The 16160-nt window shown below is 42.3% G+C and overlaps 1 protein-coding gene across 1 annotated transcript in view; it reads left to right on the top strand.

Annotated features, from left to right (window-relative positions):
* Window positions 1–495: 495 nt before the first annotated feature.
* Pde4d (phosphodiesterase 4D) overlaps window positions 496–16160 on the top strand; it is a 1369715-nt gene continuing 1354050 nt past the window's right edge. The window contains exon 1 of the mRNA XM_040728825.1: window positions 496–726. The gene's annotated coding sequence lies outside the window, so the exon portion shown is untranslated. The remainder of the gene's footprint in view (window positions 727–16160) is intronic.

Here is a 16160-nt window from a genome sequence, read left to right as displayed (position 1 = left end):
TCCTTTCCATCAGCAATTTTGTGCTCCTCTCCTTTGCCAATTAGATGTGTTTAAGGAAAAGCCACTTGAGTCTAACTCTGTCCCTTGGTAAATTAGGAGTGTGGCGTAAGCATGGTTCTGACCCATTTTGGAGTTTATCAGTATTGGAGTAAAGGGGCCACAAATTTTGACATTAATCAGCAGATGAACATGACATTGAGAGTAACCTGAGCCAGGCTGTCTTTGCCTCCCCTGAGGGATGAAGAGCCGTGGTGAGCAAGCACATCCAGTGCTCACATTGTTACCACATGATCGGGGGAAGAAATACTTATCTTTCAGGAGCTAAATAAAATTCTTTTCGAAGTTACCATTGCATCCAACATTTTTTTCCCTTCACGGTACTAAATTTATTTCACAATTTCAAATAGCATTAGAGGAAGGCACACGATTCTTGTGACTATTCAAATGCTGCAGCTTTTTCTCCTGAGTAAGTTAAGCATTTCTAAGGCACTCTTCAGTTCATCATATGACTGTGAGCATGTGGCCCTTCTCGGCCCAGGAAGCCATTTAGAACAAACTTACTTATCTGCTTTGTCCAGGCCAGGCTTACTTCCTTCTGTGCAATTCCTCTCTGAAATCTTCCCCTCTGACATCTGAAGAGGGGGACCTCCTTGCCTCCCTGCCGGGATGAATCATTCCATCTGGACTGCACAGCTTCAAGCAGCATGGGATCTACTTATCCATAAGGTACTGTTGACAGTAGCAGGGGGGTAGGTGTAGAAATGGGAGTAAAAACAAAAATATTTTCTGATGATACTAGTGGCTAACATTTGCTAAGTGTCTTTTATTTTAAGGATTTCATTGTCTTTGTTAACTCTCTGGAACAGCCCTAGGGAGTGGGTGTTAGAATTATGAATGCAGGTTTCCAGAAAGGAAAGCTGAGGCTTGGGGAGGGTCATACAACTTGTTCAAAGTGGTAGCTACTAGAGCCAGGATTGAAATCTAGGCTGTTGAGCTTCTACAATCGACACTTCCGACCACTGCTCAGAAAGACTAAGCCGTGCGGTCCAGTATTGCTGCTATCTGCATCTGCCTGCCTTTCTCAAGGGAAAAGCAGGTTGTGTTTTCATCTATCCTATTATAGCATGTGTGAAGTATAAGGCAGACTGAATACACACAGTAGTGCATGAACCCCAGGGAAGAGCAAAGCCTTTCATAAAACTTCTAATCAGCATTGTCATGTAACTTGTAATCGATCTAGTTATCCTAGCCAGAAGGCAGTCTGAGGGTTCATTGGGCAGGCCGTTGCAGTGATAGCTAGGGTTTTTCATTATTATTATTGCTGCTGCTGCTGTTTATACGGTGTATGTGAACACATGTACGTTTGTGTGAGTGAATGCTGGTGCACACATACCTCAGCGTGCATATGGAGGTCAGATGTCAAGCTTGGGTGTTGGTCTTCACCTTCCACCTTGGTGGAGACAACGTGTCTTTGTTGTGGAAACACAACCAGAGTTTCCAGAGATTCCAGCGTCTTTGTCTCTCATCTCTGCACAGGAGATCTGAGATTAGAGACACTTGCACCATGCATCTAGCTTTTACATGGGTTCTCAGAATTCGAACTCCGGGTCCTGTGTCCCTGTGGCAAACACTTTTACCCGTCGAGCTAGCTCCCCAGTTTCATGTCCAAAGTTTAAAAGTTTTGTTTAAGTTTTCCTGTCTGTCTCTTTCTGTTTGTATATTTTTGTTGTTGTTGTATCCCAACCAAAGTTTCCTCTCCCTCCCCTCTTCCCAGTTACTTCTCCCTATCCTCCATTCCCCATGCCACCATCTAACCCCATCCACTCCTCCTCCACTGTTTCTCTTCAGATACAGGTGGGCATCCCATGGATTCCAGTCAGCCATGGCAGACCAAGTTGTAGTGAGACTAGGCACCTCCTCTTCTGTTAAGGCTGGATAAGGCAATCCGGTAGGAGGAAAGGGTCCCCAAAGCTTACAAAACACAGTCAGAGATATCCCCTGCTCTCACTGATATCAGAGTTTCACAGGAAGACCAAGTAACACAAGTGTAACATATATGCAGAGTGACTAGATAAATCCCATACAGGCTCCCCAGTTACTGGTTAAGACTCTATGAGACCCTATGTTTCCAGGTTGGTTGGTTCTGTGGGATCTCTTGTGTCCTTGATATTACTGGGCCCTACAATCCTTCCTCACTCTCTTTTGCAGGATGCTTTGAGCTCCTCCTAATGTTTGGCTGTGGGTCTCTCCATCTGTTTCCATCTGTTGCTGGATGAAGCCTTTCTGATGACAGTTGGGCTAGGCACAATTTAATAATATAGCAGAATATCTTTAGGAATCAGTTCATTGACTTTTTGTCACTCATTTTGGTTCTATCATAGGTCTCTGGGGGTATACTGCCTCTGGGTCCTGACCCTGAGATTGGGGGATCTCCCTCTCAGGGTATGGGTCTCCAGGGTAGGTCACTCACACAGTTTCTGTGCCATCTTTACCCTAGCACATCGGTAGGCAGAAAACATTGTAGGTCAAAGGGTTTATGGCTAGGCTGGTGTCCCAGTCCCTCTATTGGAAGTCTTGCCTGGTTACAGGAGATGGCTGGTTCAGGCTCCATATTCCCTATTGCTAGGAGTCTTAGCTAAGGTCACCCTCCTGGATTTCTTGGAGTTTTCACTGTTGTAGTTTCTAGCTCTTCCTAGAGATGCCCCAGACTTCAGTTGTCTCTTCCAGTTCTCTCTCCTTCCATTCTTCTCCTACTTGTTCCCTGTTGTTCCACCCCGACTTCCCCTTCCAGGTCTCTCCCCGATCCACTGGCAATGTCCATTCTATTTACCCTTCACAGTGAGATTTATGCATTTTGGTTGTCTTTTTGAGTACTTCAATTGACGAATAGGAATTCGAATAAGAGAAATCTAGATCACCCTTTTAGTTAAGAGCTGATAAAGATTTTGGGGTGATTTCCAGAAACATAATCAGCATCTGGAGGTTGCCATACTTGGATACATGAGTTGGTTTTAATTTGTCTCGTGATCTTTGATTTCCTGTCTGATGTCAAAGAAGCAAGTGATTAATTTTCCATGAAGAGTTATTTATGTTTTGCTGCTTAATTCCAGGCTTTATGATGGAATATGGTTATTAAACAAATTACTTTAAGGTGTCCTTTCAAGCCCTTGGGTCAGTAACTTATGGTAGTATCACTATGACTTTATTTTTAGTTATTTACTATTTCTAACAGGGTTTACTTATTTTATTTTATGTTTATGTGTGTGTCCTTGAGTGTATGCACAAATATCATGTTCATGCAGGGTTCAGGAGAGGTCCCTTGGAGCTGAAGGCCCAGATAGTGGCAATTTGCCATCTGGGTGCTCAGAACCAAGTCACAGCTTTCTACAAGGGCAGTCAGTGCTCTTAAGCACTGAGTCATTCTCCCGTCCTCACTAACACTTTTAATATGTCAAGTGATCAACAAGTATGTCGTTGTGAGGGCACTATGAATGCTTCTGGAGTATTTTTGGACATTTCAATAACTACATTCTCAAGAGTAATTAGCTTCAGTTATTGAGTGATGTTGGAGGTGTCTCCCAGGCTGGGGTATTTTCATTAGTGTAAATCTGAGACATGGAAGACACAGGTGGCCAGCAGGTACCCACTCTCTGATCAAGGCACTATTGTACATTTGGTTTCTTTTTTTCTCTTGGGTCTAGGAAGAAATGTGATGATGATGTCCCATTGCTACCCTATTCCTCTCCTCTCATTGAGACCACACGACAATTTCTTCTTCTTGTTCTCTTTTTTCACCCTCTTGGTTTTTGGAAGATGGCTTTCTCTGTCCCTTACCATGAATGTGTCAAAGGGAGGGAAACACAGGATGAAAGTGGGAGTTACTGGTGAAATTTTCCTGTTCCTTGCTACAGACACTGACTCACCACTCACTCCCTGCCTTAGCCATGACTTAGGTGACACTGAGCAACCTTGTCATGGTATAACTTCCCATGGAAAGTTCACTGAACTATGCTGAACAGAGTCTAACTCAACGTGAGTGCCCCTGCATAAGTTCTGACCATTTTCTTTTTTGAGCTCCATGTTTCTTAGCTTTTGGCTCCTACCTCTTTAAACATAGTCTACATAAGATAGCTAAACTTATCTTCACACCATGCTGTTTTTAATGTGTTAATTTATCTGGCAAAGAGAAAAGGGAACCTCCCATGGCTTCTGAAGACCGAAATTAAAATCAAATTTCTCATGCTGGTCTTCAAGGTCTTCAATAATCTCACCTCAGCCTGTGACTAGTGTTAACCACCCATTGGATTGTAGCCACTAGGCCAACAAGCACCCTCGTGGCTTTGATAAAGGTATCCAGAGGACATTTGGAGAACACTGCTTTAGTATTATTTAGCACACTATACCTATTCCAGGTATAGCATGCTTTCATATAGTTATTTCTCTAAATCTGTTACCTTGAGGTAAAAATTGAGTGTGTGTGTGTGTGTGTGTGTGTGTGTGTGTGTGTGTGTGTGTGTGTGTATGTATGCGTGTGTATGCATAGAAGGACTAGTACACTAGGTTTGAGGCAGCTTGCCCTTTGGAATACTTGTTTGCAAGACTGGGCCAGGGTTAGTAACTGGAGACTTGGTCCCTGGAGTGGTCTCAGTCGATAGTTAGCTACTGTGTGGTTCACTGTGTATCAGCTCTTACACAAACCTAGTTGTTTAACAGCTGATTCCTTTCTGGGAGTCTGGGATTGTTTTAAATGCTGGAAAGAAGATGCCTGTGTGAGTAGCTCCATTAAAAGCCTGTGGCACTAATTCTAAAGGGCTGGATAGACTGAAATGTCATACACAAGTCACTACTTTTTAGAGGCTGGGATCTGTGATCCCTCACAGGATAGAAGAGCAGCAAGAAGTCTGCACAAGGGACCCTTCCTATGCTGCCAATGTGCCTCCCCACTAGGACCTGCTTACTTTGAATTTCAGAAGCTTCCCAAACAGCATAGATACTTAACACACATTTGCAGACTTTTGTGTCCTTACTATTTTCCTTTTATTTTGGCAATAACTAAATCAGGCCAATAACTGTCATGGATACAAACTTTGAAATACTCTTTTACAGCCCTAGGTCTGGTTTTGCTCTTTGTGTGTATGTGAGTGTGTGGGGGGGAGTATGTGTGTGAGTGTTCTTGTATGTTTGTGTGAGAATGTGTGTGAGCGTGTGTGTGTGTGAGTGTGAGAGTGTGTGTGAGAGAGTGTGAATGTATGTTTGTGGTGTGTGTGTGTGTGATTACCTACATTTGAAGTGAGGCTGGACCTTGCCAGTTTTTGGAGGCTTTAGTGATGCAGAATCAAGGTGAAAGATTCAGGCACTACTGGAAGACTGAAGTCCGAGGGGTGGGGCTAGAAAAGGATGTTTTGGTGAAGGGTGTAAAAGAGAAAGGGGCATGAAAGGGCTTATGATGTGCCACAACCACATGAAAGCAAGGCTGCTGTATGGATTGCCCATGTGGACAAAGGCTCATGTCACAATTTCTGAGTACTGCCAGAGAGGATTTGCTGCTTTGAAACTACTTCTTGATAGCGGAGTTGTTTTTCTTTGATAAAAATCTCTAAGCACAAATTGTGGTTCATGGCTTAGGTTTAAGGTTTTTGTTGATTTTATTTGATGATATAGTTCTGGATTTAGTGTGTATAGACCTTCAGTAAATTTTTGAAAAAGGGGAGGAAGTGAAGTTCAGCTGTAGAATGCATGATTAGCATGTGTGAAACTTTGGGTTCAGTCCATTAGCATACACACACACTCTCTCTCTCTCAATCTCTCTCTCTCTCTCTCTCTCTTTCTCTCTCTCTCTCACACACACAAGATCTAAAAAAAAACAAAACCAGAGAGAGAGAGACAGAGAGAGAGCACAATAGGCTTAACAGCAGACAGTTTTTAACCACTGAGCCATCTTGCCAGCTCCACAGACACAATTCTTTTTTTCTTTTGAGACAGGGGCAACAGTCCTGGCTGTCCCAGAACTTGCTTTGTAGACCAGGGTTTTGAAGTCACAAGGATTCACCTGCTTCTACCTCATAAATGCTAGAATTAAAAGTGGTCGCCACTATACCCAGCTACATGTACAATTTTTGATGATAATATGTTGCTTCACTCCCAAACATTTATTGACTGCTTGTTACAGAAAAGGCACCAGATGCAAGAGTAAGTGAGACGAAGTTCCTGCCCACAGCAGAGGGGGCTGACTTGCACATGCGAATTTCTGATCTCTGGGGCAGAGTACAGGACCCTAAGGAGCTCCTCTCTCAAGTCTCCTGGGGACTGCTTCCCAACTAAGCTTGCCTTGCAGCTCACAGCCTTGATTTCACCGATCTGTTTATCTGGTGGTGCTGATGAAGACCATGTATTTCAGTTTTCTCCTTTTGTAGTTATTAATTTCAGCTGTTTTTTCTGTCTTTCTTTAGCTACTGGTTTCTTGATTAATCTAGAATTAATTAGCATCAACAACAGACTAATTTTTGCAAATTCATTACCACTTAACAACAGGGAAATATTATTCATCATCTATTAGCCAAGAAAGGTTATATACTAGTGGAGTTGGCATCAGATTCACGGAGTCCCTAGGAGCTCACATTATATACTTACTGACACCCAGATGACAGCATGATTTCCCTCAGGTCGCATACCTAGATGATGGTATAATTACCATGATTTTGCAGTTCCTACTGTTATGTGTATAACTATTTGTATCATCTACCCATCTTTTTGATACAGAATGTAAGTTTATTGAGCATAGACATTTGTGTCTTTATTTTGACTTCTAATGAATAACATATTGCTTATGGATGAAAAGACCTGTTGGATAAATGATTAGATGAGATATTAGCAGAGTTTCCAGAGAAACAGAACCAATGGCAAATATATAGATGTGCAAGAGAAAATTTATCACAGGAATTCACTCATGCTTATGGAGATTGAGAATTCTCACAATATGTTGTCTACAAGTTGAAGAGCCAGGAAAGCTGGTGGTAAAATCTAGTCAAAGTCTCAAGGCCTTGGGAGCCAGGGAAGGGAATGTTACAACATCTAGACTGATGCCACAGACCTGAGAAACCAGTGGGCTGCTGGTTGAAGTCCAGAGATTTGAAGGCTTAAGAACCAAGATTTTCAAGGTTCAAGGACATTGAGAAGATGGACCCCTCAGCCTAAGGTCCTCTGTGAGAAGAAGGGCACCTCAGCCTAAGGTCCTCTGTGAGAAGAAGGGCACCTCAGCCTAACATCCTGTGTGAAGAAGGACACCTCAGCCTAACATCCTATGTGAAGATGGACACCTCAGCCTAACATCCTGTGTGAAGATGGACACCTCAGCCTAACATCCTGTGTGAAGATGGACACCTCAGCCTAACATCCTGTGTGAAGATGGACACCTCAGCCTAACATCCTGTGTGTGAAGGATATCTCAGCCTAGGTCCTGTGTGAAGATGGACACCTCAGCCTAACATCCTGTGTGTGAAGGACACCTCAGCCTAAGGTCCTGTGTGGAGATGGGTACCTCAGCTCAAGGTTTTTTGTTCTGGAGATGGACACCCCAGCTCAAGGTCTTTTTCTTTTTGTTTACTCTTAGCTGAGGAGTGGATTGATTGAGGACTTCCCTACTTCTTTATTTGCTGTGTTGATTTAAATGCTGATCTCTTCCAGACACACCCCTCAGACACACACCTGAGTCTGAGTTTCTCTTAGACCCACTTAAGCTGACATGTGAATTGATAGTAATGACAAAGGAAAAAACAAAATCTCTAGGGTTTCCACTTGGATCCACAGAATTTTTCCATATTATAACATATAATATGAATAAAATGTTTTCATTTTATTTGGGACACATCATGATTGAGGTACTCTGCTAGGCACTCTATTAAATAGGACTAACCAGGTGGTGGTGGAAAACACCTTTAATTCCAGAACTCAGGAGGCAGAATCTGATGCATCTCTTGAGTTTGAGGCCAACTTGTTCTACAGAGTGAGTTCTAGGACAGCCAGGGCTACACAGAGAAACCCTGTCTCCAACAAAACCAAACAATAAAACCCACAACAGAAGTGTTTACTGGTTCAACTCTGATTAAGACTAAGTGCCTGTCCTGAAGATTGAGGCAGGCACTAGATATTCTAGTGACTATGATACAAGTAGGATTTAAATATTTTCATGGAGATAAAAATATTGGTTAAAGAAAATCAGAAAGTAGAAGTAAGTTCCATAGATCTTGGGCTTGAACGTTAGTGCAGAATCTAAATTCTAGAGGTAAAATGAGGAAGAGCAGGGAATAGGAACATAAGTGACTTGTAGGAACCTTTAAACATGTGTCCTTTAGGTGTAGTACATGAAGTGAAGTGTGTGTAAGTGAGGGAGATGGAACAAAGTATGACCGGAAAGTCAAGTTCTCAGGCAATTTCCTTTGCTCAAGTTCAGGGCTGGATTGTTGATCAGCTAATGTGTGGCTGATGCACACCAGGTAGCAGAGACGGATGGTCTATGTATGAGTCCAGTCAGCAGCACTTAGAGGACAGAACTCGGTGTCTCTGCAGGAGTCAAGCTAAGCACTCTGCAGTCACAAAAGGAAGTTGGGAAGGGAGCTCATCTTTGTTCCCTTCAAGAAAGGTGCCTTCAGTGACATTGCCACTTTCCCTAGAGAGTAGCATCCGAGCACCAGCGTGGGCCGTTTCCTTAGGTAGCGGCAGATTGGCTTTACTTTGCGGTCAGTCCCACTCTGCCACTCTTCTTTATGGCAAAGGTGCCTGTGATTCCCACCCCACCCACCCCTCGCCTTCCCACCTCTCCCCACCCCCAGGGTAGGATGTTTTCTGTGGACAATTTAAGGGTTAGGGTTACACCTTACTGTGTTTCTCATCCATGACAGAGTGTGGTGATGGTGGGCATTTTGGAAGTTAGAAATATCAGTTTAGTTGACTTCCTGCTTTCTGTTTTGGAGCTCTGAGTGTCACTTCCCATTCCAGTGGGATCTAACAGCATATACAAAGCTGAGAATTCTCGTGGAGTTGGTTTGCCTTGGGGATAAAGTAAGTTCATGTTTCGGGGGTATGTGCCCTGGAGTGTGCCTTTCAGAATTTTTAAAAATATTTTGTTTTTATTGTTAATACTAGGAGTGGAATGAAGAAAGCTTTTACTACTATGCTTTAGGTTCAAGTCCCGAGTCTCTAGTATGTTATTTCCATGCACCTGAATTTCAAAATAAGCTTCCCAGGTTAAGATCTTAAACAGGCCTTGAGATCATAGTGGCTTTCTTGGTCAGTTGCTAGGGATATTTTATGTGACTTGTCATCTGTAGGTTTCTTGTCTAAAAGGTCAATGTGCCTACCCATGGGAGGATGATGGAGAGGAGGTGCCTTCAGTGTTTTTTCTCCAACCTTTCCCTTCTTCTTACCCATTTTTTCTCTCTGTAGTTTAGTGTCTTCAGGTTCTTGATGTCATTTGCTTCCTTCACAGCTCAGTGAGAGGTGGGTATTCCAATTTCCTATTAATTAAGTAATGTTAGAAACAAGCTTGTTTTACATGCAATCCCAGTTCCCTCTCCCTCCCCATTCTCCCCTGCCCTCTCCACCAGGCCCTCCAGTTCCCCAATCAATCTCTACTCTGATCCTCAGGGAGAGTGAGGCCCTCCATGGTGGATCTCCAGTAACTGTCATTTCATCCAGGGCAGGGCCTAGGCCCTCCCTCAAGAATCCAGGCTGAGAGAGTATCCTCCATTGTGGGATGGGCACTCAAAGTCTATTTGTATGCCAGGGATAAATACTACCCAAGGTCCCATAGATTACCTAGACCTCCTAACCAATTTCCCCTTTATAGACAGTGAAACAGGTTTTAGTGACTTAGCCTAGATCACGTAGTTAATGACATCGTGATAACAAGTCTCTAGAGTTCCATCTTCAGATGTCTTGTGTTTTTTTTCTCCCCATACCACATGGATTTTCTGGTAAGATGTTGGCAGGAAGCAAGGAAATAGTGGTTGGGCTAGGAAGCATGGGCAGATTCCTATGTAATTGAATTTTGTACCCAGATGAATAAAATCAAATTGGCATGCAGATCCTTCAGCATAGAAGCCCTTTTTTGGGGGGCATTAATTGCTATCATGGGGAAAAACTAAAATGTCAGGTGTGGACCCAGCCCTGTTTCATGCTGATTTTGGTGGTACACATGTTCTACTGGAGGTCAAGACACATTCATGTTATCCCAATCTTGGTAAGGCAAATAAAGGTGGTCAGTTGTGAATTGTGTCAACATGAGCATGCAGCCAAGACAAAGGGGTCAGAATTAGTGCCTGCTTAGAAGAAGTCAATGGTGGAACTCTATTTATTAGGAATTAAGGGAGAGAGGCTGTGGAAGCCATGGCTGCTGCCTTGTTTCACAAGTTTATGAAATGACCTTCTGTGTCAGGACTCTGGAGAGGACCCTCAGATTCTAGAACAGGTCTCAGGACTTGGCATACAGCAATAAACTCCAAGGGTCGTTCTGTGTCAGGGCTCGGAACCAGCAGGTGTTTTGCTGGATGTCTGTGAGCAGTCACCAGGCATGCAGTGGTTGTTCTTCATGAATCAAACCCCTCCGTCCACTGCCCTAAAGCAGAAGTGGGTAGGTGGGTGGGTGGTGGCCTTTAGCCACAACCCACAGGCTGCTAGTCTTGCTGCTGTTAGAGCCTGACCTTTCTCTCTCTGGACTTACAAAGAGGAGTAGGCGAGGGGGAAATGAAATGTTATGGAAGGGACAGTCTGGCAGACATGGACACAGCCAGCAGAAGTCTCTAGAGTGTGCATCAAAGAGGATTTTGAGATTTGCCATCTCCAAAGCTGAAGTCCCAATGAAGAGGGTTAAACATTAGCTAGTTCTTACTGACTTTATCATTGAAGTTCTAGTCAATCCTGGAAATGCACATTTTAAGTAAAATTCTGTTATCAACAGTTCATGTGCAGAAAACAATGAATGTATTACTGATCTTCTAGGATTACAAATCTTGAGATAACATGATTTCAAATTTCAAAATAAACAACAAAAATCAAGGAGACTTAGATTTGGACTTGGCTATGGTCTAGATGTAAGATTCCACATAACTGGCCAATGTAGGAGCTAGCACTGATGGAAATCAAGTGTATGGGACACCAATGATATCTCAGAGGTCAAGGATAAAAAACAGAGGCAAGAAAGAGCATGAATTTGCAGTGATCAGAGGCAAAAAGGCATTCTGGGCCAGCACCTATGTAGAGTGTGCATGTCTGCACATGGCCCCCAAATGAGCTATGCAGTGCTTATTGTATTTTATTATCTTTAGAGGCTGGTGGTGGAATGTTTATAAATTGAATTTTATTTTTTAAAACACAAGGGAATCTCATCACTTAAAAGACTCTCGTGGGAATTACCCTTTAACAGCAAAGGATTATTTTAGGGAGTAGATGCTCTTTCAGTGACTGGCTTTGAACTTCTGGATTTTAAAGAATTTCCTCACAGTAGGGGCCAAATTTTTCCCTTTTACCGATTCTGGAATGCTTTCTGTTCTTGAGACAAGGTCCTACTCTATATGCTGGGTTGGACTTGAGTTTAATGATCCCCTTGCTTTTGCCTCTGCCTCTAGAGTGCTGAGATTACAGGATGCACTACAACACTCAACTTTGGTTTATTTCCCCTACTAAGTGATTGGTTGCAAAATTCATAGCTGAAGTTAGTAATTATTTTCCACTTATTCTTATTTCAGATAGCCTGAAAGTTGGGGGTACTATTTTATATGTAGAATTTAAAGAAAAGCACAGCATTGTTTTCTTTAAGGTTCTGTGCTTCTTCAGGGCAAGGCTTGTCTAGTAACACTTTTGGAGATTGTTAGCAAAGGAAAATCTTTCCAACAGAGGTGCTCAGCCACTATGTCTGGCTTTCGTAAAATGAACATTATTCTTTTTGCAAAACGTACGCTGTGAGCTCAGTCATGTACACCATGAAAATAATTGGTGTGTTTTAGCTTGCCTTGTGCCAGATTTCATGCTTGTTGAAAGGTGATTGGACTCAAACCAGCATATTTAAAGGTCAACTGGTTGTTCTGAAACTGCCGAGCTTTAACTCTCTCATTTTCCAGGGCTTTAACCAAATGGCCACGTTAGGAAGGGGCAGTATGCAACGCATGCTAACTTTTGAAGCATTTTGTTCTTGAAATAGTTTTTGTGAAGTTCTCTGGGCTCCCAGTGACTACAGAGGATCTGAGGAATGAGTTCTCTGCTGGCTTTTAGAAATCAGTAGGAACAGCAGGGACTGACTTATTTCCCATTTACTACATTCCGATGGAGCAGCTCTAATGTGACTGTGGTCATCACAAGGGAATCACCATGGGCTCGAAGTCCTATCCCACTTTTAGAAGAGCTTCAAGTTGTTTAGAAAAAACAATAACAAAAAAAGCAAAACCTAGACCTGTCTCTTTCTTCTTTGTTTTTCTACCTTCGAGCAACCTTTTAAGTTCCTTAAAGACCTAGATAAAGAAATTCTCGAGTTTCCAGTATCAAACCCAGCTGCTTGACAGTAGCTCTAGGCTGGTGGTTCATCGAGGATGGGGTTTTTATGGTTTTTCCTAACCCCATTGATGGGATACCTGGGATCACGTTGTTGATCTCCAGAATATCTCTCCTATCTTTCTGCTAGGTTTCCCAAACAAAGGCTGAGGATTGGCCTATCTCAAACTGGGTGAATTTCAGTTACCTAATGAATCAGTTCCTTATGCTTTACGTTGGTGTCCTGGTGAGCCCCTAGACATTGGCCAGCATTGTGCTATGAAGACTGATTTGGAAGCGCCATACACAGTGTGTTTCTTGAGGAAAAGCTTGAGGTCTGACATTGTGCAGACCCACAACTGTCACACAAAAGTCAACAGGAAAAGGCAGGTGGATCAGCATAAGGTGGAGACCTTGAGTGTGTGTGTGTGTGTGTGTGTGTGTGTGTGTGAGAATCCTTGTGGTTCTAAGTGAATGCAAGCTAGAAACTTGCACATTTGATTTTTAACAAGCTGACAGTGAAGCATCCTCCCCTTTCTTTGCTACTTCATAGTCTATTCTTAGTTCTCTTCTTCCCATATTCCTCACAAATTTTATCTGAGACTATGTGTTAGTTGCTTTAAAACAATCCTATGCCTCATTAACTTCATCTGAAAAATGGAGTTGACATTACCCATCTGAGCATAATTGTGAAAATCAGATGATTTGATGCTTGTATAAATAAAATAGGTGATCAATTAATATTGACTCTCACTTAAAAAATCATCTTATATTTTTAGAATTCTTCCCATGCTGCATACCATTTATTTGGCCTGTAAGGTTTCCTTTTGGCGGAGTTTCACAAACTTATGAGGTTGGCTTAAGGTTGTTTTCCCCATGCCTTAAAATCCCAGATTTCTTCCCCTGCCCTGCCTGCCCCCCATGAAAAACTAGCTGAGACTGGTTGAAAGACATTTGTGACATGGATGTCCTGATCCAGATAGTAAAGGTTCTTGAGGGTAGAGATAGAAATGTCCCTTTCTAACTGATGTCAAGTGATTGTCAGCCCACTGAAAGAATTGAAGAGGAGAGAGAACAACACACAAAGGAACACAGCCCAGCCTGGCTCATAGGAGGGAACCTGTCCATGGAAGCCGAGAGATGTGGATAAAGGACCGCTGTCCTTCATTGTTGCTCCCGCTTCTGCAAGGCCTGCTCACCCCTCTCAATGTGTGTTGTGTCGAGTACCCTTCTGGCTGCTCCTAAATGCGCTCTTTCAAATTTTCTGACCTCTGCTTACCTTTTCTTCTGTAATAAACTCACACATGACCCACACAGTTCTTTCTTAACTCGATGCTTTAATTATGAAGTTTTCATTGTTGGCTTTCATTCAAATTCTATTTTATCATTAATTAACACTCACAAACTAGTGTTTACATCTGAGCTAAATAAAAATGCTATCACTACAAAATACTTATTTACATGTATGAGTCAGTTTATTTTGTCATTATTGTGAAAGATCAGCAAAATTGAGGAAATGAAATTTTTTTTGATTCCTACTTCCAGGAGCTTTTGGACACAGGTTTCTTTCCTTTCCTTTTCTTTTCTGCTCTGTTGCTTTGGGCCTAAGGCAAGGTAGAATTTCCTATCAGAGTCACAGAGAGAATTTTTCACCCTAGAAGACACGAGGGATGGAGCAAAAAAGAGAGGAAGGAGGGCAAGATAGATTCTTCAAAGACTCTCTCTAATGACCTACATCTTACAACCCAGATGCATGTCCTAGTAACCACCACCTGCCAACACCATGAATATATCAGTGGATTAATACACTGATGGGGTTTTAGCTCCCAAGATTCAATCACTCGCCCTTTGGCCCATCAGCTGAAAGCAAGCATATATCACATGAACCCATAGGATAAAGGGCTTCATATACAAACTACAATAAACAGTAACTACCATGTGTTACTATAGCAGGTTATAATATTTATGATTCTGTTGGTAGTCATCAGTACAGTTTAGAAAATGTCTGTCTTCACTCAACAATAAGAAATGTATTCCTCATTATAGTTTATATATGCACATATATTTGTGTGTATATTTACATATATATACATATGTATAGCATACACAAATATTTTCATGAAGCAATGCACACAATCTGCAGTTTGAAAAACTCTATCACCTAGAGCAATTTATATCCCTTGCACTCTTGAGTACTCTCTGTATTACAGACACCTCATACAAGCTAGTTTGTGGCCATTCTGGTTGATTGCATTTTGAGGAACTGTTTTCCCTTTTCCTTATTTAGAAATAAAGAAGTGACTGAAGGAAAACTCAGGCCAGAACCACCACATCATCTGCAGAACATAGCGTTCTTTCCTAATAAAGATTAACTTTTCCTTTTGTGTTCCTTCCTAATTAAGACTAACTTCCAATATTTCAAAGTAAGCCAGTTTAATGGTTCTTAACATTATAGATTAGATGTGGAGTATAATAGACTGTGCTGTGCTCACATAAAAATGAGACAACTGTATCATACCCCCCACCAACCCACCCAAGGCTCAGGATCATTGCAGATGAGGGGCTGGAAAGATTTTAAGAGTTAGAGGGAGCCCAGTATCTGCAGGATGTGTAGGCTGATGGGTACACGAACTATGGCAGCTGGGATGGCATGCACAAGACGTGTACAGGACTGAGGATGTAAGAGAGAGTGAGGTGAGGGGGAGCAGGGTGGTGTGTGAAACGGAGAACAAGCAAAAACCTGGCAGGCTGGGGAAGGGAAAAAGGCAAATGGCACAGGCAAAACCAAGCAAGAAGTGTAGCCCAGAAGCAGACCTGTAGCTGAAGGAGGCTTGAAGGAGCTGAAGAGGCTAATTCATAATTACATTTATTCATAATGGAGCAAGAGAAAGGGTAGGAATCGAATGAGAATTTCTGAGGTTTAGTATCTCAAGGTGAACTAAGGCTAAAAAATGATGCAATAATGGCTAAGTGGATGGGGAAAAATCAATGTATTAGAGTATTTTGTGAATCATGATATTTCATATATTCATGTGATAAACTTTTCATGGTATTTTCATATGTTCATATATCTGTTGATTTTATCCATCCCACTAACCTCTCTCATTCCTCTTCCTAATACGCTCCTACTTTAAGGCCTCTCTTTTTTTTATTCCTCCAATGTTGCACGTGTCAGAGAAACCACACAATTCTTGATTTTTCTAATCCTGACTTATTTCACTCAGTGTGATGATCTCTAGTTCTCTGTTTGCCTTGTAGTTGCAGCTTTTGGTTCTTAGAGAGCCAGGATTAGAGCTGCAGACTGTACCTTGCTTTTCTATGTATTAACATCCCCTCCCTTCCTCCCTTCCTCCCTTCCTCCCTGCCTCCCTCCCTCTCTCTCTCTCTCTTTCTTTTTTTTTTTTTTTTTGAGTCAGGGTTTCTCTGTCTAGCTTTGGCTGTCCTGGAACTCGCTCTGTAGACCAGGAGGCTGGCCTCAAACTCACAGAGGTTCACCTGTTTCTGCCTCCCCAGTGCTGGGATTAAAGTCGTGCACCACCACTGTCTAACACATCACTGTTTCTTTGTCATTGTTAGCTTCCCTGTCACCGATTTCTTCCTTCTTGGTGTTCATCCTCTCCGTGCTTAGAATGAAGTTGTGC

The sequence above is a fragment of the Mesocricetus auratus genome, unplaced genomic scaffold (assembly GCF_017639785.1).
Source record: "Mesocricetus auratus isolate SY011 unplaced genomic scaffold, BCM_Maur_2.0 Super-Scaffold_100020, whole genome shotgun sequence".
Taxonomy (NCBI): Eukaryota; Metazoa; Chordata; class Mammalia; order Rodentia; family Cricetidae; genus Mesocricetus; species Mesocricetus auratus.
The sequence above is the reverse complement of the archived record's forward strand: the minus strand, read 5'-3'. Positions and strand labels throughout refer to the sequence as shown.